The 24,362-nt window shown below is 36.8% G+C and overlaps 1 pseudogene; it reads right to left on the bottom strand.

The window, feature by feature from the left end:
• Window positions 1–855: 855 nt before the first annotated feature.
• Window positions 856–1,791, bottom strand: LOC114683697 (annotated as a pseudogene).
• Between the last annotated feature and the right edge of the window lie 22,571 nt (window positions 1,792–24,362).

Below are 24,362 nucleotides of genomic sequence, written 5' to 3' on the forward strand. Positions count from 1 at the left end.
AAAGCCACGAGGCCTATGGGATGAGGAAGAGCTATGCTTTCTCAGTGGTTCACAGACTAAACGGTATAGAACATAAATGGAGATAGCAATGTCAATCTAATACTCAAGGGAACAAGTTCCTAGAGAATCAGGTTTATGGGGTGGAAAGAGTGGCCTAACTGATGGTGTGGGATAAAGTGTCTTAAGTACTCTAGAAGCATCGACTCTTGTAGATGATTTTCTAAACAGTCTTATTAAATAAAAAACACAGAGCCACATACAGAGGTAATAGCCAAAGAGATCAGAGCAACTAGGGAAGAGCCAGACTATCTGCAGTCTTCCCCAAAGAGAGCTTCTTCCTATCTGACTTGTGTTTTGATTGCCTTTTTGTTCTGCCTTCTCATTGGCTCTAAGCCCAGCCACATGACTTCCTCATCACTGCCTGTCTATACAGACCTCCAGGTCTCTATGTTTGGTACTGGGATTAAAGGCTCATGTCACCACTCTTGGCTGTGTCCTTGACCACACATAGACTCTGTCTGCCATGTGATCAGATTAAGGGTGTGTGCAACCACCGCACAGAATTCTGCTTATGGCTTGCTATATAACCTCACTATGTGACCTCTGATCCCCAGGCAAACTTTATTTATTAACATGCAAATAAAATCACATTTCAGCATAATTAAAATGTCACCACAGACTCTTAAGTTAGTGTTGCCATTAAAAGTGTTGTTCAAGATTTGCCTTGTTGTACTGGAATCAGAAATTCACATCAAGATGGAAAGGCACATCAAGATCCAAACTCAGATCCTCATGATCACACACCAAGTTCTGGAACAAACTGAGCCATATTCCTATCCCTATAAATTAAATGACTTAATGTTTACCAGGAAAATTAAACAATCTCCTCCACATTTTCCCAAAGGCATTCTTCATTTCTTTATTCCTGAAAGTGTAAACTATGGGATTCACCAATGGGGTCAAGACATGAGAAAATATAAAAACATTTTTCTCCAATAATAATGGAGAAGTATTTCGTGCATATATTAATATGCATGGGACAAAGAACAAAAGCACAACAGTAATGTGGGATCCACAGGTGGAGAGAGCTTTACGTCACCCTTCAGAACTGTGAGATCTCAGAGAAAACAAGATGACACCATAAGATACAACCAATAAAGAAAAAATGATGATGCAGATAGACCCACTGTTGGCAAACACTAAAATGACAAAAATATGTGTTTCAGTGCAGGCAAGCTTTAGTAATGGGAACAAGTCACATATGAAATGATCAATAAAATTGGGTCCACAGAAGGGTAGCTGCAATGTGAAGATAATTTGTATGATAGAATGCAAGAAGCCTCCTGCCCAGGCTACTGCCACCAGAATGCCACACACCTTCCTGTTCATGATGGAAGAATAGTGAAGGGGCTTACAAATGGCCACATAGCGGTCATAGGCCATGGATGCCAGGACAATCACTTCTGCCCCAGCAAAGAAGTGGACACCAAATAGCTGTATCATGCAACATTCAAAGGAGATGCTCTTCCTCTCAAAGAAGAAGTCTATAACCATCTTGGGTGTCGTTACAGAAGAAATGCATGCATCCAAGAAAGATAGAAAAGACAAAAAGTAGTACATGGGGATACCAAAGAGTGTGGGACTGCACACAATTGTTACCATAATTATCATGTTGCCCCCAAGAGTAAAAAGGTAGACCAACAAAAAGAAAACAAACAATATTTTCTCAACTTTTGGGTCCTGTGAAAGTCCCAGAAGTATGAACTCAGTGACAAAGCTTTGGTTTAGCATGATTCTTGAGAAAAAGACAAAATAAATGAATTCACATAAACCTGCAAATATGAGAAAGAATTTCTTCATGTATTTTGATATTATCAACAACAAATAAAATAATGCAAAAATGCTCAGTACTCAACTTTCTTGTCAACAGTATGTGGCAGTAGATAGTATAACTATTTTTGTGCAAATGTTAATAAAGATATTAAGATCAAATGAACAAAACTATCATTAACCTGGTGACTTTGGAGACAGAGGTCCCAGGACACATGACTACTTAATAGACTGAACAGGATGATGATTGAGATATTTTATCTCAGTGAGAACTTCGGAGTAATGATTGATTTTCTAGAGTCTATTTCTCTATATGATCATTCAAGTATCTATTATTTTCTTTATTTATGCATGAGGAATCATGATAAGACAAGCAGGTAGATGATCAAGGAATAGAAGCCAATGTTTCAATGACCTACAAATGAAAATTTGTGAAAATCACATTGGTGGAAAAGAGAAAGTTCATGTTGAATATAATGTCTGGTCTTGAGACTTAATTACTTACCAATTATTTATACAATAAAAATTTGATAGAGTAAGACATGGCTTGAAATTCATATGAATTTTCTATAAAACATGTTGATTAAAAAACTTACCTTCATATCACCAAAGATCAAGAGGAAGATCAAGTTGAAAATGTCTAAATAAGACTCACATTTACATGCCATTAATTCTTCCACTTGAAAACTCTTTCAATAGAAAACTCTTTAATAAAACATATATATAAATATTCTAACTCTTGAATTCATTTTTCCTAGGTAGATGCAGGTTTAAAATGTTATAGATTTCTCCTTTCTATATGTACAACAGAAATGTATTCATAAAATATTTTTCTGTGTTTTTTAAAATACATATATGTATATATGTGTATATTTACATGTGTAACTTCATATATGTACATATATATGCATATAGCAAAAATGAGTAACAGAATAGTGAGTCTATGTGGAAAAGCAAAATGATGATTGATATTCATGACTATCATGTAGCGGTAACAAACAAATTTTACATGTAAGTAAATCTATCCTCCGAAGTTGATTACAGTTGACAATGTATTGTTCCTGAGGAGGGAAAATAACTCTATTGAGGATAGGGCCACTAGTAGGTTTCCAATGTTCCACTGAAAGGCACTATACCCATAGGAGCAGCATTAATTAATTTAGTGGGTTTAGCTACAATGGCAAAAATAAAGTAGAGAGGAGGTCTTTGCTGTTGATATATTGATACATTTCATTGTATACAGTAAGAAAATCTCATCTATAAAGCAAATATTAATGAATATAAAACAGACAAAATAAAATATTATGTAGATAGAAAAATTGCTCACTTTCTGTTGTCAAATAGTCTGAACACAACTTTATGTGTAAGAGTCACTTACCATGAGATGAACTGTCAGACTTCAAGGTTTCAGGTCCATAGAAGACAAACACATGACTCTTTATCATAAAGGGGTGTTGAGAAAGCTTGATGTAGCTCAAGTTGGCTTCAAAGTAACCATTTACACTAGGATGATCTTAATCTCCTGATCATCACTCCTCCACCTCCAAGTGCTAGGATTACAAGATGTACCACCACAACCTGCCACATCAATTGTTTTATCAAGGTATTATGCACACTGTAAGTCAACAAGAGCATGTGAGTATTAACAACAGCATTATTTCTAACAATGGCCACATGCATATGTTGATGTGAAAACTGAAGCACTCAAAAAATAAAGGAATGTCACTGTGCATGTGCATGTGTGTTTAGAAAAAAAAAGACATAAAATTGAGGAGTAGGGAATTGGGAAGGTATTGGGAAAAGTTTGGGTAGAAGGAAACATGCAATATATTTATGAAAAAATATTTATAAGTCTCACTTTAAAAGTTATACCAATTAGAAGAAATTTATTCAGGCAGTGCTTTTGTTGAAAATATAAGAAATAACTTCAAATTATAACTATGTTTATATTCTTTATACTACTATACCCACTCTTAAAATTTATGCTAAGAATTAAGTTAAAATATTTTACATTAGGATATGACACAATGTCAAAATATTTTCTATTAGTTTATAAAGTTAACATTTAGTGATTATAAATTTTCCTTCCTGGTTATTAAAATCAATTCAGATATCTAAAATAAAGAAACATTGAACACAGAAATACCTAAAATATCCATAATAGGATGATATATACACTTGATCTTAGCCAAAAGGCCGAGAAGCGATGGGAATGATATATAAATATGACTTGCAAAATAAAATCACATGGTACATAAATGAAACACTTATACTATGAAGATCTCAACTACTGAGCATTTTCATAGTACATTAGTTATAAGAAAATTAAGTCTCCATTTATTGATTTTATAGAATACAAGTGTGGATATTTTAATATAAATTTTGTTACTGTTTTCGAAATATTTTATAATATACATCAATATTTAAACTACAAAATCAATTTTCATTTAAAGTTCTGAAAAGAATGATGTATTGTCAGGTCATTTTTTACACTATCAAAAATGGAATTCATGTAGTAACAGAGCACAGAATCATATATAATAACATGTTTAAACTATTATACTCTTTCCATAAATGGTCAAAATGCTGAGTTAATGCCCTCTCACCTCTAGATGCTCTTAGATTTCAAGTCTACACTTTCATTTAAGGGTTTACATAATTGGTTTAATGGTTTACCTAAATGGCTGATCTTCTTGTCCCCAACAGTCATGAATGTGAATATTAAAGAGGGGTCTCCAGTCTTGCTCAGGGACCTCTCACTGTAGAAACTGGTAACCGAGTCATTTCCTTGAATGGTGATCATGGGGCATGTTCCTTCCTATGCCAACTGGCTATGTTGAGTACTATTTCCTTCACACTGACTGTAGCAAAAAAAGCTAATTGTAGCATCAATCTATCTGCAGATAACAGAACATTTTTGTTAATGCAAAATATGCATATACTTAAAACTATCAGAGGAAATAAAAAGAAAGTGTGTCACTCTATGTAGCTTATTTGAAATATATTTCAAACAAGTAAAATATTTATATCACCAATAATAATAAGTTGAGGTTGAAATGTTATTTTAAATTACAATTTATGTTAAATTCCATGAGTCAATCTTATTTTAATATAAAATTATCTACAAATAAAAAATTGATCTTGTGTGTGTAGCTAAGCAAATGTCTATGGCTGTCAGGACAAAGAGTACATTTCAGATTCCTAATCCTTTTTCTCTGTCCTCAGTGTTGCTCTGCTGATTTTCTTAAACTGCTCAACTCACTGGTGATACAATTCCTGTAATACGAGGGAGATCTATTTCTTCCCATTTCCTTCCTAATGGATTTTTGAAACTTCTCCTTTGATAGCTAGGTGATTCATCACATTTTAAATGATGAGCCAGGCCATGACTACTGCCATTCAAGCAGTTCAGTGAATTAACCACATAATTTCCTAAACAGACCAGAGGTAGAATCCTAATACTGAGAGACACTTAAGAGGAGGAGATAAACTTAAATCAGACAACTTCAGTTCATGAGGTTAATTATTCTGACCATAATGTCCTTTCCTGTGCCCCGTGTTACTATGTAGTTGTGCAAATAGAACATTTTATGTCGATTTTCAATATTGTATAGAGTCAGTAGCAGTTTGTCTGTCATAACCCTTTATCGGTGTTTTTCACAAACAGCAAAGCATTTTAATTTTTCACTAATTCCTTTAATTCAAGCATTAGACTAGTGTGTAACTGAATGTGTATTTAGAAAATTGGCCATCTATGGCCAAACAAAGTGCTAGTGAGGCCCACAGAATCCACAAAGATACCCCCACAATAGACTGTTGGCAATGGTCGAGAGACAGCCTGAACTGACCTACACTGGTGATGGGATGGACAAACACCATAATAGTCGTGCCAGAAACACCACCCAAGGACTGAGGAATCTGGATGCAGAGATCCATGGCTAGGCCCTGGATGAAGCTCCTGGAGTCCAATTGGCAAGAAAGAGGAGGGTGTATATGAGCGAGAATTTTTGAGACCAAGGTTGCATAAAGCACAGGGACAAACAGCTAAACGAAAGGAAACACATGAACTATGTACCAAAGGCTGAGGGGCCCCCAGTTGGATCAGGCCCTCTGAATAGTTGAGACAATTGATTGCCTTGATCTGTTTGGGAGGCATCTAGGTAGTGGTACCGTGTCCTGTGCTCATTGCATGAGTTGGCTGTTTGAAACCTGGGGCTTATGCAGGGACACTTGGCTCAGTCTAGGAGGAGGGGACTAAACCTTCCTGGACTGAGTCTTTCAGGTTAACCTCAGTCCTCAGGGGAGGCTTTGCCCTAGAGGAGGTGGGAATGGGGGGTGGGCTGGGGGCAAGGCTAGGGAGGCAGGAGAGGGGAGAACAAGGGAATCAGTGGCTGATATGTAGAACTGAATGGTATTGTAAAATAAAATAAAAGGAAAAAAAAAAAGAAAGGAGAGATGAGAATACAGTTTCATTCCTAGTTGAATAGCTACTGGAAACTAATAGCTTCTTGGGAAGGAATGGTCAGTTTTCTTTAATGGTGTAGTTCCTGCTAAACTGACTATGCTCCAGTGAGAGTCTACTTATTCAAGATTATATGGGCAATTCAAATTGGACTAGATAGGTTTAATAAATAAAACAAAGAGAAAACAAGGTTGAGTGAGTAGGAAAGGAGATATGTATCTGAGAAGGGTTAAGAAATGGGAGTGAATAAGATAAAAATAAGTCTTAAGGTTTTAAACATAAAAAAAATATTGTATGCATGACATACATAGAAACTACCTGGTATTGGGTTTTTTTTTTTTCTGTTTTTTTTTAAGAAAACAAAGAATAAGTGAGATCTAAATAATCCATTGTTGTCTTTGAAGAGTTAATGAAATAGCACACAATGAATACAAGAAGCTAATGGTACTAGAAAATGTAACAAAAATGATCTCCCTTAATACCTCCATGAAACATCAATTCTGCTGACTGAGTTGATTGCCTCTAAGGAAGACTTGTTTCAGACTTGTGACCTAAGGAGCACTGAGATAAAAAATGTGTGTTCTCTTAAAGGGCTATATAATAATCTAAAGTCACAAAAGAAAAATAAGTAAAGTATTAAATAAAGCACAATCTCTAATGTTTTAAAAAAAGAAAATTGGCAACATTTTATTGGACATTGTACAGAAATATGCTGTCTCCTAGATTATTTTGTTTCAATTTGAAGATGACAAGTTGAAAATTATTTTCATTTCAATAAATTGGGGAAATATATAAGAAGGGAGAGAATAAACAGCCTATGAAGCAAGAAAGCAAGAAGTAAAGGGAGGAACAGAGGGCTGAGGGAAAGAAGGAAAGAAGGAGGGAAGAAAGAACTTTGCACACTAACAACTAATGCATTGGGAACTTGAGGAGTTATTACTTTAAACTGTTTTCTGGTGTTTAGAGTATCATTTCATTCACTTCTGTGTGCCCTAACTTTGATCATAAAAAATCCTCATTAAGATAAGGAATCTGTGCAACACAGTTGACAGAAAATTTCAAGAACACAATTATGAACTGAAAAGTAAATTATTGCATTAAACACACAGTAGCCTGGCTACAGCATCCAAATTTAGAGTGTTTTTTTCACAATTTAAAAACATCTTCATAAATTCAGAAACGTGCCTCTGAGTCTCACCTTGTGTTGACTGTGTGTAAATCCTGAAGACATCTAACTCTTGTTTTCTACGGAAATCAGTTCATGTAATGGTGACCAAAATGCTATGTTTTAGCCAATTTAGACATTTAGCCAATGTCTCCTTCTACACAGAAAAGAGAAGACCAGGTCTGGTAGTGAAGGTAGCAGTAGTCAACTTCCTTCAAGCCATAGTCAACGTGATTTAATAATAGAAGAAAATTGAAGGAGCCAAATTCACTCCCTAATTGCAACTGGAATTAATGGATGTTCCCTGAGAGGTCATCTACCTGTGAGACTTCCTAACAGCTCTCCTAGGGTTTGGACAATTTCTGGCTCAATGATATCAGAGACATAACTCTGAGGACTTGTCACTTGCTTGAGAAATTGTAATATTTTCACTTCCCTACAAAGTTTTCAGAAATTTGATGGCTGGTTTTATCTGAAACATTTTCAGTTTCAGGATTAAGAAAGTGTTATATAGTGAAGAGTTTGTAATGTCTCTGAGAGTAATTTAAGTAAAATACTCACATGCTCATCAAGCATGATAAGAGCTGAGTTCTGTTTCAAGGGATTTATCAATCAATTTTAAGTATAATATCTACTGTTCCGGAAAACACTAGTAAGGACTGTTCATTAAAAAAAAAAAACATTCCTCTGGTCTGTGGTGGCACATGCCTTTAATCCCAGCACTCGAGAGACAGAGGCAGGGGATCTCTGTGAGTTCGAGGCCAGCCTGGGCTACAGAGTGAGTTCCAAGAAAGGCACAAAGATACACAGAGAAACCGTGTCTCGAATTTCATATATAAATATGTAAGAATGTATACACTAATAAAAATACTCATTTCCTTAAAGAGTATTTTTGTTTTTGTTTTTTGACAAGGTCATGTATATATGTGCATATATATATATACATATATATTATATTGATATGCTTATGTGTGTGTGCCTGAGAGTGAATGTGTGTTTATGCAGTGTTCTATGACCACATTGACTACAGAGTACACTTTCTCATAGCCATTCCAATTATGCTGACCCCTTCCTTCTTCCCAAATATTCTTCCTCCAATATATGATTCTATTGATTTTGACCCCCTGGCTTTATAGATTATGAATTGTGGATTATTTGATGGATCATAGACAACATGTCTGTGGTTACATGCTTAAAGAAATGGTACTCCTTAACCAGGAACATTTAATTGTCAGTGGCTCCTCAGGGAGACTTGGGAATTCATGACTCCCTTCACTATTTGTAATGGAACTTGTGCCAGTCCAATGCAAGAATCAACAGGTGCTGATTGTTTCATGATGAGAATGATCACACTATTTCCTGAAGACAATGTTTCATTGTAATCCTCATCGTCCTCAAGTTCTCATGATATCCCTGTCTTCTTTCCCAAGAAATATTTTCCAAGATATATCCTGGATCTAGGGAGGGGATCATATAGCTGTCCCATTTGGGGATGAGCATTCAAAAGTCATTTAACCTCTACACTTGGAAACTGTATAGTTCTTTGCATTAAGCATCACACACTGCAAAAAGAACCTATACTAGGCTAAGAAGTGCACTGGGGGTATAAACACAAATGTATACAAGGCTTCCATCATGTCTATTCAGGAAAAAAAAAGAAAAGAAAATAATAGTAGATTCTGCCCTAGGTCCTTGAACTTCTTCATAAGCTTTTATCTGTTATCTTCAGGGCTTTGATATGATATGAATTGGGTGAAAGGGAATAAAGAAATGACAAATGTGTATAGAAAAGCTGGGGTAGAAAGAAGCATGGACTCTGATGGAGATACAGCAAGAGAAATCTGGAAATTTAGCATGTTCCTCATACACTTCAGGAGGCATGTTCCTCATACACATTGAATAGCACCATTTTTGTCTATGAACACTTGCCAAAGTGAAAAACATTCTTTAAAAATTCTCCACTGTGAAATCCTAAGATATTAAAAACAAGTTACATACTTTCCATATGTAAGAATGCAGAATAAATATTCTCATTCCCTAAAGGAAGAAAAAGGACATGGACAGAATGCTATAATGAAAGTGACAGCAAAACCTGTGGTGATGTATTGTGCACCCCAATATATTGTATACCCTAATAGTGTACCTTAATAAACTTACCTAGGGATCAGAGACTAGAACAGCCACTAGATTAGACATAGAAGTCAGTCAGTGGTGGCACACTTGCCTTTAATCCTATAACTTGGGAGGCAGAGATCCATCTGGATCTCTGTGAGCTCAAGGCCATACTGGGAACAGAGCCAGGTATGTTGGCACACACCTTTAATCCCAGGGCTTGAGATCATGTCTTTGCTTGGGAAGGACACATTCCTTTAATCCCAGGAAGGGATGGCAGAAAGCAGAAAGGTATATAAGGCATGAGGACCAGGAACTAGAAGTTTTTTAGCAGCAGTTCAGCAGAGATCCATTTGGATGAGGACTCAGAGGTTTTCGGTCTGAAGAAAGAAGTTCAGCTGAGGAGTTGGCAAGGTGATGTTGACTGTGGCTTGTTCTGTTTCTCTGATCTTTCAGTGTTCAACCCAGTATCTGACTCTGAATTTTTATTAATAAGACCATTTAGCAATTTGTGTTACAAAAACCCAATAGGATAAAATCCAAATCCTATAGTTCTATATACTCTGCCTTCTAGGACTTATAAAGCATTTATGCAAGTAATCTGGAGGTACTAGGTACCACCATGTCTCTAGGTCTACTGCTTATTTTACAAGCAACCTTTCTCCTGATTAGTTTCTACTCCCTACATGGAAACTTCTTCTTCTCTTATGCTCCATTGTCTGGCATGTTCAGCACACTGGTGTCTTCATTGCAACTAAGGATTAGCTACATATCTTTAAACAGCAGCCTCTCAGGGACGCTTTGTAGGGATCCCAGCCCTTCCATACTTTACAAAACCTCTGTATTTATCTGGAAATGTGAAACAAGACTCTATGACTTTTTCTGAAGTGATAAAATTAATATTAATAAAAGTTGATATCTGTTTTTATTCCTTCAAACTTCAGAAGTTCCCAAATAAAAAGTTCTTGGTTTCAAATCTTGTTTTCATGTCCTTCAGCCAGGTGGAATACTTCTGTTCATGATTCCCTGCATGAGTTAGAGCCTGAGTAACAAAGCAAAGCTACACAGAGAAACCCTGTCTCAAAAAAAAAACAAAACAAAAAACAAACAAAAAAAGATTTTCCTGGATGACTTAGAGCCTGAGTAATAGGTGCTTGGCACTGATTTCACATCTTCTTACTTGAGCACCTTTCTTCTTATTTCCATTCAAGCTTGATTTAATTTTTCTCATTACAAGGACCCTCATGCCCCTCATTTTCATGCTTGTCATTTCAGATATATTATTAAAGATTGTTTGGATCTAATTCTTCTCCTCATTGACTCAAATAATATAATATAATTAATTAATTAATTTGTGTAATGTATAATGTGTGTTTGGGCAACACATGCATGCATTGGCAAGAGGTATTCCTTAGTGTCTCTTTCTCTTTCTCTCCCCTATAACTTTTGTGGCAGAGTCTTTTACTGAACATGTACCTCAACTATTTAGCTTGACTCACTGGCTAGTGTATTCCATGTATTTCCAGGTCCAGGCTTCCCAGAACTAGGTTATAGGCATGACCATTGTTCCTATCCTGCATATTTAAATGGCTACTAGGGATTTGAACTTAAAAGTCCCAGAAATACCAACAGATATGATAGCAACTGAGCTATCTTGCAGACCTCAGCTTTCATTTTTTTTGTATATTTACACAAATTACTTGGTGCTATTATTTTTATAGTGTTTATATTTATTGAAGTTAGAGAACCAGAGAAAAAGAAAATGATATTTTAACACAGAAACAGAGAGAAGAATAATCAGCAGATAGAAAGTTTGAAGTTGTGAAAATGATTCATGGCCAAGGTAAAAGTAAGAATATTTTTAACAGATAGAAACATCATAAGATTTAAGCTGCACCCTGCATTGATTGGGAACAGGTAACGCCCCATTTCCAGACTGAGCAGAACAGTTCTCTGACCCCTAGGCCCTGAGCACACATTCTGTGACCCTCCTCCCAACCCCCAGACAGTGCAGCCCTAGAGACTGGACAGCAGATTCTCTCCCTACCCCACTTACCATTCAGTCATCCCCTGGGGCACCAGTGACCAACAGAGCCATAAACCTACCCTGTAGCAATCGGGAACAGGACCATCTCTGGACTGGGCAGACTAGGTCTCTAGCCCCTAAGCCTTGGCGACACATTCTGTGCACCCACCCCCTCCATTGGAGACCCAAAGACCACGCAGCTGCCACATCCTCCACTCCCTTGCCAAGCCAACCATCCCCTGTGGCACAAGTGACCACCAGAGACATAAGCCTGTCCTGTACCAATTGGGAATAGTTGCTCCCTGAAACAGGCCCTACTAGGGCCAATTGGACTAAGGGCTGTTTCCTGAGACACAGAGTCCATCAGCAGTGATTGGACCACAAGCCCTGATTTGACCAAGAGCTCCCATTTGACCAAGAGTATCAGTCGGACCAACAGAGGCTTCCTAAGATACAATCACTGCTTACATTGAGTGGAGGAACAAATGAGTAGATGACAGTGCAAAAAATACAGTCAACAAAGTAAATACCTACATGGCACAATCAGAACCTAGTGGTTCTACATTAGCAAGACCTGAATATTCCAATGAAGAAAAAGCAGAAGAAATTGACCTTAAAAATGACTTTAAGAAGATAATAGAGGTCTTTAAAGAGGAAATAAAAAATTCCCTTAAAGAAATCAAGGATTAACCTGGCAGTGGTGGCACATGCCTGTTATCCCAGCACTCAGCAGGCAGAACCAGGTAGAACTCTGTGAGTTCAAGGCTAGCATGGTCTACAGAGCAAGATCCAGGACAAGCACCAAAACTACACAGAGAAACCCTGTCTCAAATAAAATAAAATAAAATAAAATAAATTAAAAAGAAAAAGAAAAAGAAATCAAGGAAAAGAAAAAAATTGGAAGAAATCAATAAACCCTTTAAAGAAAGACAAGAAAATGCAATTAAACAGGTGAAGGGAAAATTTCAAGAATTAAAAAATGAAATAGATGCAATAAAAAAAATACAAACTGAGAGAATACTGGAAATGGAAAATCTGAGTTAATGAACAGAAACTACAGATGCAAGTGAACCAATAGAGTGCAAGAGATGGAAGAGAGAATATCTGGCAGTGAAGATATGATAGAGGAAATAGATTTGTCAGTCAAAGGAAACACTAAATCCAACAAAGTCATAACACAAAAATGTCCAAGAAATTTGTGACACCATGAAATGACCAAGCATAAGAATAATAGGGATAGAAGAAGGAGAAGAATACCAACTCAAAGCCACAGAAAATATACTCAACAAAATCACAGAAGAAAACTTTCCCAATCTAAATAATGAAATGCTTATGAAGATACAAGAAGCTTACAGAACACAAAATTGACTGGATCAAAAAAAAAAAAAGCCCCACACCACATAATAATCAAACCACTAAACATATAGAATAAAGAAAAAATATATAAAGAGCTGCAAAGGAAAAAGGCCAAATAACATATAAAGGCAGACCCATAGGAATAACACCTGACTTCTCAATGGAGACTTTAAAAGCCAGATAGACATGCAGGCACTAGGAGACCATGGATGCCAACCCAGAATATTTTACTCAGCAAAACTCTCAGTCGCCATAGATGGAGTAAACAAAATATTCCATGATAAAACTAGATTTAAACAATATGTATCCACAAATCCAGCCCTACAGAAAACACTAGAATGAAAAAAAAAAATCCAACCTTAGTAAGTTAGATACACCCATGAAAACACAGGTAATAGTCCCACACCAACAAATACCAAAGAAGAGAAACACACAACACTACCACCAAAAAGTAATAGGAGTTAACAATCACTGGTCATTAATATCCATTAATATCAATCGTCTCAACTCACCTATATAAGGACACAGGCTAACAGAGTGGATACAAAAACAGGATCCCTCCTTCTGCTGAATACAAGAAACACACCTCAACTTCAAAGACAGACACTACCTCAAAGTAAAAGACTGGGAAAAGAATTTCCAATAAAATGGACTTAAGAAGCAAGCCGGGTAGCTATCCTAATATTCAATAAAATATACCTCAAACTAAAATCAATCGAAACAGATCAGGAAGGATATTACATATTTATCATAGAGAAAATCCACAAAGATGAAGTTTCAATTCTGAACATTTATGCACCAAATATAAGGGCACACACATTTGTAAAGCCTAAATCACACATCAAACCCTAAACACTAGTAGCGGGAGATTTCAACACCCCACTCTCACCAATGGAGAGGTCTGCCAGACAGAAACTTGAGAGAAGAATAAGGGAACTGAAAGACAATATGACTCAAATGGACTTAATAGACAGCTACAGATCATTCCACTCTAACAAAAAAGAATACACCTTCTTCTCAGCAACACATGGAACTTTCTCTAAAACTGACCACATGCTCAGTCACAAAGAAAGTCTCAACAGATACAAAATAAAATTGGAATACCCCCCCTGTATTTTATCAGACCACCATGGCATAAAGTTAATTTTCAACAATTACAAAAATTACAGAAAGCCTACAATCTCATGGAAACTGAATAATGCCCAGGTGAATCACCAATAGGTCAAGGAAGAAATAAAAAAAAATAAAGAATTCCAAGAATTCAATGAAAATGACAGTACATCATACCCGAACTTATGGGACACTATGAAAACAGTGCTAAGAGGAAAATTCATAGCACTAAATGCCTACATAAAGAAAATGGAAAATCTCACACAAGTGACTTAACAGAAGGAACATTACCAAACTCCTTTTATGAGGCTACAATTACCCTGATACCCAAACCACACAAAGATGCAATAAAGAAAGAGAATTACAGATCAATCTCCCTCATGAACATTGATGCAAAAATACTCAATAAGATATTGGCAAACTGAATGAAAGAACACATCAAAAAGTTATTCACTATGACCAAGTAGACTTTATCCCAGAGATGCAAGGATGGTTCAACACACAAACATCTGTCAGTGTAATAACCCATATAAATAAACTGAAAGAAAAAAAAAAACATCCCACTAGATGCTGAAAAAGCCTGTGATAAAATCCAACACCCATTCATGATAAAGGTCCTAGAGAGATCAGGAATACAAGGAACCTACAAAAACATAATAAAGGCAATTTACAGCAAGCTGACAGCCAACATCAAATAAAATGGAGAGAAACTCAAAGTGATTCCAACAAAATCAGGAACAAAACAACGTTGTACATTCTCCCCATATTTATTCAATATAGCACTTGAAGTTCTAGCTAGAGCAATAAGACAACAACAATAAAAAAAAGATCAAAGGGATAGAAACTGGAAAGGAAGAAGTCAAGTGTTCACTATTTATGGACGATATGATAGTATACATAAGTGACCCCAAAATTCTACCAGGGAACCCCTACAGCTCATAAATACCTTTAGAAATGTGGCAGGATACAAGATTAATTAAAAAAATCAGTAACCCTCCTATATATGAATGATAAATGGGCTGAAAAGGAAATCAGAGAAACATTACCCCTTTACAAGAGTTACAAATAATAAAAAATACCTTGGGGTAACTCTAACTAAGCAAGTGAAGGAACTGTATGATAAGAATTTGAAGTCTCTGAAGAAAGAAATCAAAAAAGACATCAGAAAATGGAAAGATCTCCCATGCTCATGGATAGGTAGGATTAACATAATAAAAAATGGCAATCTTACCAAAAGCAATCTACAGATTCAATGCAATCCCCATTAAAACCCCAACACAATTCTTCTGAGACATGGAAAGAACAATACTCAGCTTCATATAAAAAAAAATAAAAACCTCTGGAGGCATCACGATCCCCTGACCTCAAGCTTCACTATAGAGCTATTGTAATAAAAACAGTGTGGTACTGGGATAAAAACATACAAGTGGACCAATGGAATTTAATTGAAGACCCTGACATTAACCTGCACATCTATGAACACCTGATTTTTTTTTTTTTACAAAGAAGCCAAAACTGTACAACGTGAAAAAGAATGCATCTTCACCCATGGTAATGACCTAACTAGATGTCAATGTGTACAAGATTGCAAATAAATCCATAACTATTGCCATACATAAAACTCAAGTCCAAGTGGATCAAAGGCCTCAACATAAATCCAATTACACTGAACCTGAGAGAAGAGAAGGTAGGAAGTAGTCTCGAATGCATTGGTACAAGAGATCGCACAGACACTAAGAGAAACAATAAATGGGAGCTCATGAAGCTGAGGAGCTTTTGTAGGGCAAAGGACACGGTCAACAAGCCAAACAACAGTCTACAGAATGGGAAAAGATCTTCACCAACCTCCCATCTGACAGAGGGTTGATGTCTAAAATATATAAAGAACTCAATAAATTAGATATCAAAATAATGAATAATTCAATTAAAAAGTGGGCTATAGAGTTAAACAGAGAATTCTCAACAGAAGAATCTCAAATGGCCAATAGACATTTAAGGAACTGCTCAACATACTTAGTCATCAGGGAAATGAAAATCAAAATGATACTGCGATACCTACCATCTAACACCTGTCAGAATGGCTAAGATCAAAAACACTGATGACAGCTTATTTTAGAGAAGATGCAAAGCAAGGGGAACACTCCTTCACCATTAGTGGGAATGCAGCTTTTACAGCCACTTTGGAAATCAGTATGCGGTTTCTCAGAAAATTGGGAATAAATCTTCCTCAAGACCTTAATATACCATTCTTGGACATATACTCAAGGAATGCTCAATCATACCACACGGACACATGCTCAACTATGTTCATAGCAGCATTGTTTGTAATAGCTAGAACCTGGAAACAATCTAGATGCTCCTCAACAGAAAATGGATAAAGAACATGTGGCACCTATACACAATGGAGTACTACTCAGCATTAAAAAAAAATTATATCATGAAATTTGCAGGCAAATGGGTGGAACTAGAAAATACCACCCTGAGTGAGGTAACCTAGATTCAGGAGGATAAACATGGAATGTACTCACTCATAAGTGGATACTAGATAGAAAGCAAAGGATAACCAGACTGCAACCTACAGCTCCAGGGAGACTAGCTAGCAAGGAAGACCCTAGGAGGGACACATGGAACTTCCAGTGAAGGAGAAATTGATGAGATCTACATGAGCAAACAGGGGGTGAGAGGAGTAATGGAGGGCAAGGAATTGGGGATGAGAACATAGGGGAAAAGGAGGTTCAAGCTGGAACAGGGGCAGAGTGGGAGAGCAAGGAAAGAGATACCGTGATAAATGAAGACATCATGGGAATAGAAGAGGCAGGGTTCTGCGGAAGTTCCCAGGAATGAACAAGGATGACCTGTAGATGTAACAAACCATTTTATTAAAATAAAAAACATAGAACCAATGTAAAAGAGAAAGCCAAGAGGTCAGAGCTCAGAACTAAAATCTTACCTCCTGCGGTGCTCCTACCTCTCCAAAAGAGAGCTATTTCCTGTGTGTATGACTTTAAATAGTCTTTTTGTTATGCCTTCTCATTGGTTGTAAACCTAAACACATGACTGCCTCGTCACTGCCTGTAAGTACAGCCCTCCAGGTCTTAAAGGCATATGTCTCCAATGCTGGCTGTATCCCTGAACACAGAGAGATCTACCTAGTTCTTCTACTAAGTGCTGGGATTAAAGGTGTGTGCCGCCACCTCCGCCGCCACCACCATGCTCTTGTTATGGCTCTAATAACTCTGACCCCCAGAAAACTTTATTTATTAACATACAATGAAAATCACATTTCAGTACAAATAAAATGTCACCATATTTCCCCTTTTCTATTTTAATAATAAGAAAAAAGGAAAAAGGTTATAACTAACAGAAGAAAAACTATATACAAAAATGCAATAACTATATACAATATATACAATATATACAAGTAACAAATACCTAAATGATGTCTAGTCCATTTGTATTTGACAAATCAGAGGAAATAATTCCCTTATCTATCCTATTTTGGTAAATCCAAAATGTATCTAATTCACTTTTTATCCTAATTAATCTATAACTAACTAACCTTTAACTATAACTAACTAGTCTTCAAATCTGTCAGAGATCCAAGAAGGAAATAATATTAGCTAACAAAAATAAAAACAGGAAATGTATGCAAGCAACTTCCAAAATATTTGTGAGTTAACAGAAACAGCCAGCTGCCTGGACAGTCACCTGAGGTTTCTCCATAGGGTTGGGGCATCATCTTCAGCCTATAGGCTTAGCATATCTGACAGACTTATTTGTGAAGTAGGATGTACACAAGGTCAACAGTTTAACCTCACATTGGGTGAGAGCAGTCCATGTACCAGAAACACCTGAATTCCACTAGTGTCATGTCATGGTTCAGGATTTTAAATTCTGGAAATTGTTTGATTTTTTTTTTTTATTTCAGCTGTCCATTCTTCTTGGCTGTGTATATATGGCTTCATCTCAGCACCCCCTTCTTCTCTACATCCCTCTATTAAATGCCAGTCTACTATTGAGAGTTGTGAGCTTTCAGCTGCTGTTCCATTGTACAACAGAAGCCATCAGCCCACTGCCTGTTCAGCTGCCTTCAAAGAAAAGGGCACTGTACCTTTTCCGGATTGCAAAGGCCACTTCAGGGATGGTGCCATATTGTCTTGGCCTCAGAAGATGTCTTTTGATAAAGCCATAACCACACTTGTTTTGGCAACAATCAGTATCTGCTCAATTTTTAAACATATCCAATATGACTACAAGTTCTATTGTAATGTCTAACTACTAACTTTCTTTCTATGCTAATAGTTGGTAATAGTAATGTTCAAAGATCAGAAAATTGCATTACATTGTTAAATTAATGGTATAAATACAATTAAAAATATAAATATAGCATTCTCTAACAATATCAATTTCAAATTTGTATACAATATAAAATAATCCAATCCAATGTAAAGTATTTAAAACTAGTAATTGTCTTTTTCTTTTCATTTTTTAAAACAAGAACCTTAAATCTAATCTCCTTTGCTTAGCCTTTTTCCTAACCCTTGACAACAACTTGTAACCAAGCCCCTAAACAATGAAAATTATCCCAGACCCAATACCCATTAAAAAGACCAAAAAACCACCCACCCCACACCACCTTTTTGGGAATGTGGGCGTCATATTTTTAAAATTGCTTTCTGCTGGGTATGGGCGAAGTTTTCTTTATCCTGAAAGAAAAATTTTAGGTTAATTGTCAAATTCTAGGAAAGGTAACTATATCCTTCATTATCCAGTCTGTGTATAATGCCAAAGTTCAGGGTTTATCTCAAGTCCTTATTCAAGGAGTCTTTGAGACTGGATCATCTCAGCTATTCATCTCAAATTTGCTCTGAGCACCTTGTAGTTCAAAGCTGATCTGTAGATGATGTTTGTCAGCTTAATGATATTATTATTGTCCATGTGGAATTCTTGTTGTTGTGGGGCCCCATCTTCTTCCTTGGAGACTTCAGTTGATGGTAGGCCTGGCCGTGATTTCCTGCAGAAAACTGATAAGAGACTGGAACACAAAGACATATCTATGCAGATAATTGAAACCTTTTTTCTAGAATTAGTTAATACTCTATATGACCATTCATATCTTAACAAAGTTTAAAATGTATATATATCTATAAATATATATATATTAATCTTGTAAATTTTGACATGAAAATTCATACTTTAAGAAAAGTTTAAAGAATCAGAATAGAATCAAAGAGTTGAGATTAGTAATAGAATAGTCCCTTAATTAATTTGGCTTTTGTCCTGTCCTATAGGAGAAGATGGCTCTTTTATTCTGGCATGATACAGGGAGTTTGCCTTTTCCTTTTAGCAACATGCTTGACTTTAAAGAAGGAGAGAGCCATTCTCCAACTCCAAAGTCAGCTTTAAATTTTAATTGAACTGGGACTATTAGGAGACCAATAGTGTTAAATCTTTAGAGAAAAGCAGAAGCAAACATTTAGGAAGACATAAAATTTTTTAGATAATATATACCCATACGCCATTTCACTCTGTTTCCTGGGATAGATGATTTGTCCCTTTTCTTCAGTTGTCTTATTTGTCTTGTGTTCTTTAGATTCCTTAAACTTCATTCTCCTAAAAGACAAAAACAAACATCTTTCCCCAAGACTAATTTTGGGGATGTTCCTTTTTGGCAAGTTATTATCTGATTAAATGAAAAGGCATGTGCTACTGGTACAAGTTAGTTTAAATTGGATGCTCATGCTGGTTGATGAACTATCACCTCCTCTAATTAAGAGGTTTTTCTTATTCAAATGGAACCTTTATTAATTTTGATGGTACCCATAGCTTATCTTCTCCTGTAGAAACAAAAGCAAAACCTCATCCCCAACTTAATACATACCCTGGTTTCCATTCTGAGGTCAGTACATCCTTAAAGTATATAGGATGATTTAATTCTGTAGTTTTTTCTATTATCCAATGTCTCTGCAGCTGTTGTTCTTTTCCCATTGGCACTGAGAAAATTCAAAGTTAATAGAGCATTATGTAGTCTATTTCTGAGGGTTTTTGTTACTCCTTTCTGTTTATTTTGCATATCCTTCAGTTCTGTTTGATCTTTCTATAACTGCTTGACCTGTAGGATTATGTGGTATACCTGTAATATGCTTTCTATTATAGCATATTACATATAAGCAAAAAACTGTTTCATTTTAACAGAGACATATGATGGAACATTGTCAGTTTTGATTTGTGCAGGTATACCCATGATGGCCATAACTTCTAGCAAATGAGTGATTACAAAAATCAGCTTTTTCAGAACTCAAAGCAGTTGCCCATTGAAATCCTGAATAAGTATCGATGGTGTGGTGTATATATTTTAATTTTCCAAATTCTTCAAACTGAAACACATCCATCTGCCAGATTTCATTCCTCTGAGTACCCTTTGGTTTACATCCTGCTGGTAATGGCATTTGATTGCAGAAGGAACAAGTAGGACACTTCTTTACTATTTCTTTGGCTTGTTGCCAGGTTATGGAAAAATCCTATTTTAAACCTTTATTATTGACATGATGTTTTTTATGAAATTCTGAGGCCTCCAGCACATTTCCTATCAATAATTTATCAATCTCATCATTGCATTGTGCTAGAGGGCCTAGCAGACCAGTATGGGATCGAATGTGAGTTATATATAAAGGATGACTCCTTTTCCTGATTGTATCTTGTAATTGAATAAATAGTGAAGTTAATTCTGAAGCATCAGGGATAAATTCTGCAGTCTCAATATGTAATACCACTCTTTCAGCATACTGAAAATCAGTTACTATGTTGAGAGGTTCTGAAAAACCCATTAATACCAACAAAATAACATACAATTCTGATTTTTAACTGAATTATAAGGACTTTGAACCATTCTATTTAAATTTTTTGATTTGTAACCTATCTTTCCTTGTTTTTTGGCATCTGTATAAAATGTACGAACTCCTGCTATGTGTTTTTCCCATACAATTTGAGTCAAAATCCAATCAACTCTCTTTATGAGATCAATTCTATTGCTTTTGGGATATTTGTTGTTAATTTCTCCCAAGAAATTACTGCAAGCTCTTTGCCAAGATTTACTTTCTGTCCATAATTTTTCAATGTCCTCCTTAGTTAAAGGTACGACAATTTTTGCTGGGTCTATTCCTGCTAATTGACGAATTCTCAATTTTCCTTTCCAAATCAAGTCAGAGATTTTTTCCCCATAAGTTTTTAATTTTTTATTTGGTTTATTTGGTAAAAATATCCATTCCAATATAATAATGAACACATAAAACCCATTTTTTTAGTGTGGAAAAATTTTGTCTTTTAAATAGTTTACTTTAAAATATCTGATATGTTATGACTTACACAATCTGCGTAGAAGAGTAGAAATCCGAGGGAATTTCAAAACAGCCACCTAGTGTCCCAGTTGTGAATCGAGAGAGAGAGAGAGAGAGAGAGAGAGAGAGAGAGAGAAAGCCTAGCCACAAGTTCTGGCTAAGAGCTTAAATTCAGCCACTTGCTCCCTCTTGAGCCGAATCAAGGCTTGGCTCTGGCTTCCTTAAGCTCCAACCACGTAAGTTGGCTTTAAAGGCATGGGCCCTGTGTGGCAGGGTAGGTCTGAGTTGTTTGTAGCAAAGGTTTTAAGCAAGCAGTTCACAGTTAGGCCGGCCTGAGGCTAAGCAGACCTGGGCCCAGGCTAGGCAGCTGACCGCCATTGCAGGAACCTGACCTGACTCCAAGCCAAGCAGTTTTTTTTTTTTTTTTTTTTTTTTGAGCCAGATAAATCTTTCTTTTTTTTTTTTTTTTTCTTTCTTTCTTTTTTTTTTTTTTTTTATACTTCTTCTCAATATGTATTCTTGTCACTTTGGGCACCAGATGTAGATGTAACCAACCGTCTTATTAAAATAAAAAACACAGAACCAATGTAAAAGAGAAAGCCAAGAAGTCAGAGCTCAGAGCTAAAATCTTGCCTCCTGCGGTCCTCCTACCCCTCTGAAAGAAAGCTACTTCCTGTGTGTATGACTTTAAATAGTCTTTCTGTTATGCCTTCTCATTGGTTGTAAACCCACAACCCATTGACTGCCTCGTCACTGCCTGTAAGTACAGCCCTCCAGGTCTAAAAGGTGTATGTCTCCAATGCTGGCTGTATCCCTGAACACAGAGAAATCTACCTAGCACTTCTACTAAGTGCTGGGATTAAAGGTGTGTGTCGCCGCCGCCGCCGCCGCCACGACCACCATGCTCTTGTTATGGCTCTAATAACTCTGACCCCGGGCAACTTTATTTATTAACATACAATGAAAATCACATTTCAGTACAAATAAAATACCACCATTATGACCCCACCTCAGATGACTGGCAAGAGTCGAGAGGGTTCCTGACCTGGCCTACTCTGATGATAAGATGGGTGAATACCCTAACTGTCATTATAGAGCCTTTATTCAGTGACTGATGGAAGCAGATGCAGAGACCCATGGCCGGGTGTCAGGCAGAGCTCCAGAAGTCCAATCTATGAGAGAGAGGAGGGATTCTATACACAAGAGACATCGAGATCATAATAGGAAAATGTACAGAGATGGCCAGCCAAGCTAATGGAAATGCATTAACTGTGAACCAATAGCTGTGGAGTCCCCATTGTATGGAACTAGGCCCTCTGGATAGGCAGATTGTTATTTAGCTTGAACTGTTTAGGGGGCCCCCAGGAAATGAGATTGGGATCTGTCCCTGTGTATGAGCTGTCTCTTTGGAGCCCAGGGCCTATAGTGGGACACCTTGTGCAGACTTGGTGCAGGGAAGAAGGCCTTGGACTTCCCTCAACTGAGTGTACCATGCTGTTCTGAGTCCCAATGGGAGACCTTGCCTTGGAGGGGGTGGGAATGGGGGGTAGATTGGAGGGGAGGAAAGGCAGAGGAGCAAGAGGAGGGAGGAGAGGAGGATCGGTGGTTGTTATGTAAAATGAATAGAAAGAATCTTAATAATTAAAAAATGAATGAAAATAAGATTTGGGCTACTCAGTACTTATATTGCAGTTAAACTTTAAGAAAATATTGTTTCTGAATCATCATTGTATTCTTTTAGTTGGAAACTAGCTCTGTATTGCCTGCTTCCAGATAGCAATGACCATTTGAATTTCACTATTTATGGTGAATATATATAATTTCTTCTTTAATATATATTACATCCTGACTGCAATATTCTCTTCCAACTCTTTTCCCAGTCCTGTTCCATTCTTCCTCTTTGCATTAAAAAAAAAAGAGAGATGTAGTGGGTATTCATTCTGTCCATGACCTTGGGCTAGCTGGCCTGATAGAGGCAGCGCTTCTTGCCTGCCTACATGACCTCTTAAATGGGAAGAGGAAGGTGGGTTGGCCATCTCATGGGTATCCTGAGAACACTTCAGATTAAGCTCAAGTCATAACTGGAGTAGTAGTCTCTGTGAGACTGCAACATCTCAGCCAGCTGTCTTGAAGCTGTTCTGAATGTTAAATCACTGGGGCCCATCACTCCCATTGGAGACCTCACAGGGAGTCTTTCTTGATGGAACCATATTAACCTGGAATGAATCCACAGCTTCTCCTTTTCTGTGGAAACAAAAGAAGTACCTCTTTTCCAAAGTCAAGATACCTTTAAGATATGTGCGTTGGTTTAACTTAGCAGCCCCTACAATCAAATACATGGCTTTTTAAAAATTCTATTTCTTTCTTAAGGACTTCTTTTATCTCCCAAGCCTAGGTATATTTTTTTAAAAAATTGAACCCATCTAGAGGTCTTTTCCAATCTTAACCTTTTTTATTGTGTATCTGTAATCCTACTCTGACCAGTAGAGCCTTTAAACTGCTAAATTGCATGTCTAGGACTGAAGCAGCAACCCTGGCTGCAGGATCTGCCCAGCTCAGCTTTTCAACAAGGCTATGTTCTCAAGTCAGCAGGCAGAGATAGGGAGAATTCTTTCTGTACTATGACCTGTGGGAGTGATAGCTCTTACCTCATGGCAGTTGGTGGCCAGCTCCATCTCCAAGGCAGCTGTCTAGAGACACTTCTTGGTCCTGATGATGGCATGAAACATGAGACTAGGAAACCCAGTATGGTTCCATTGCTGTGTGTTTAGAAACATTTGTAAGATTTTTCAGGTCCATGTGGATCAATGCCCAATGGTGGGTGCCAAATGTAGCCACAAGTTTTCATGTGTCCCACAGCTGCTTGGTCCCAAATAAATACATAGGGGATTGTTATTGATTACAAACTGTTTTGTCTATGGCTCAGGCTTATTGCTGGCTAGCTATTACATTTTAAATTAACCC

This window comes from Peromyscus leucopus, chromosome 4, assembly GCF_004664715.2.
Source record: "Peromyscus leucopus breed LL Stock chromosome 4, UCI_PerLeu_2.1, whole genome shotgun sequence".
NCBI classification, from domain to species: domain Eukaryota; kingdom Metazoa; phylum Chordata; class Mammalia; order Rodentia; family Cricetidae; genus Peromyscus; species Peromyscus leucopus.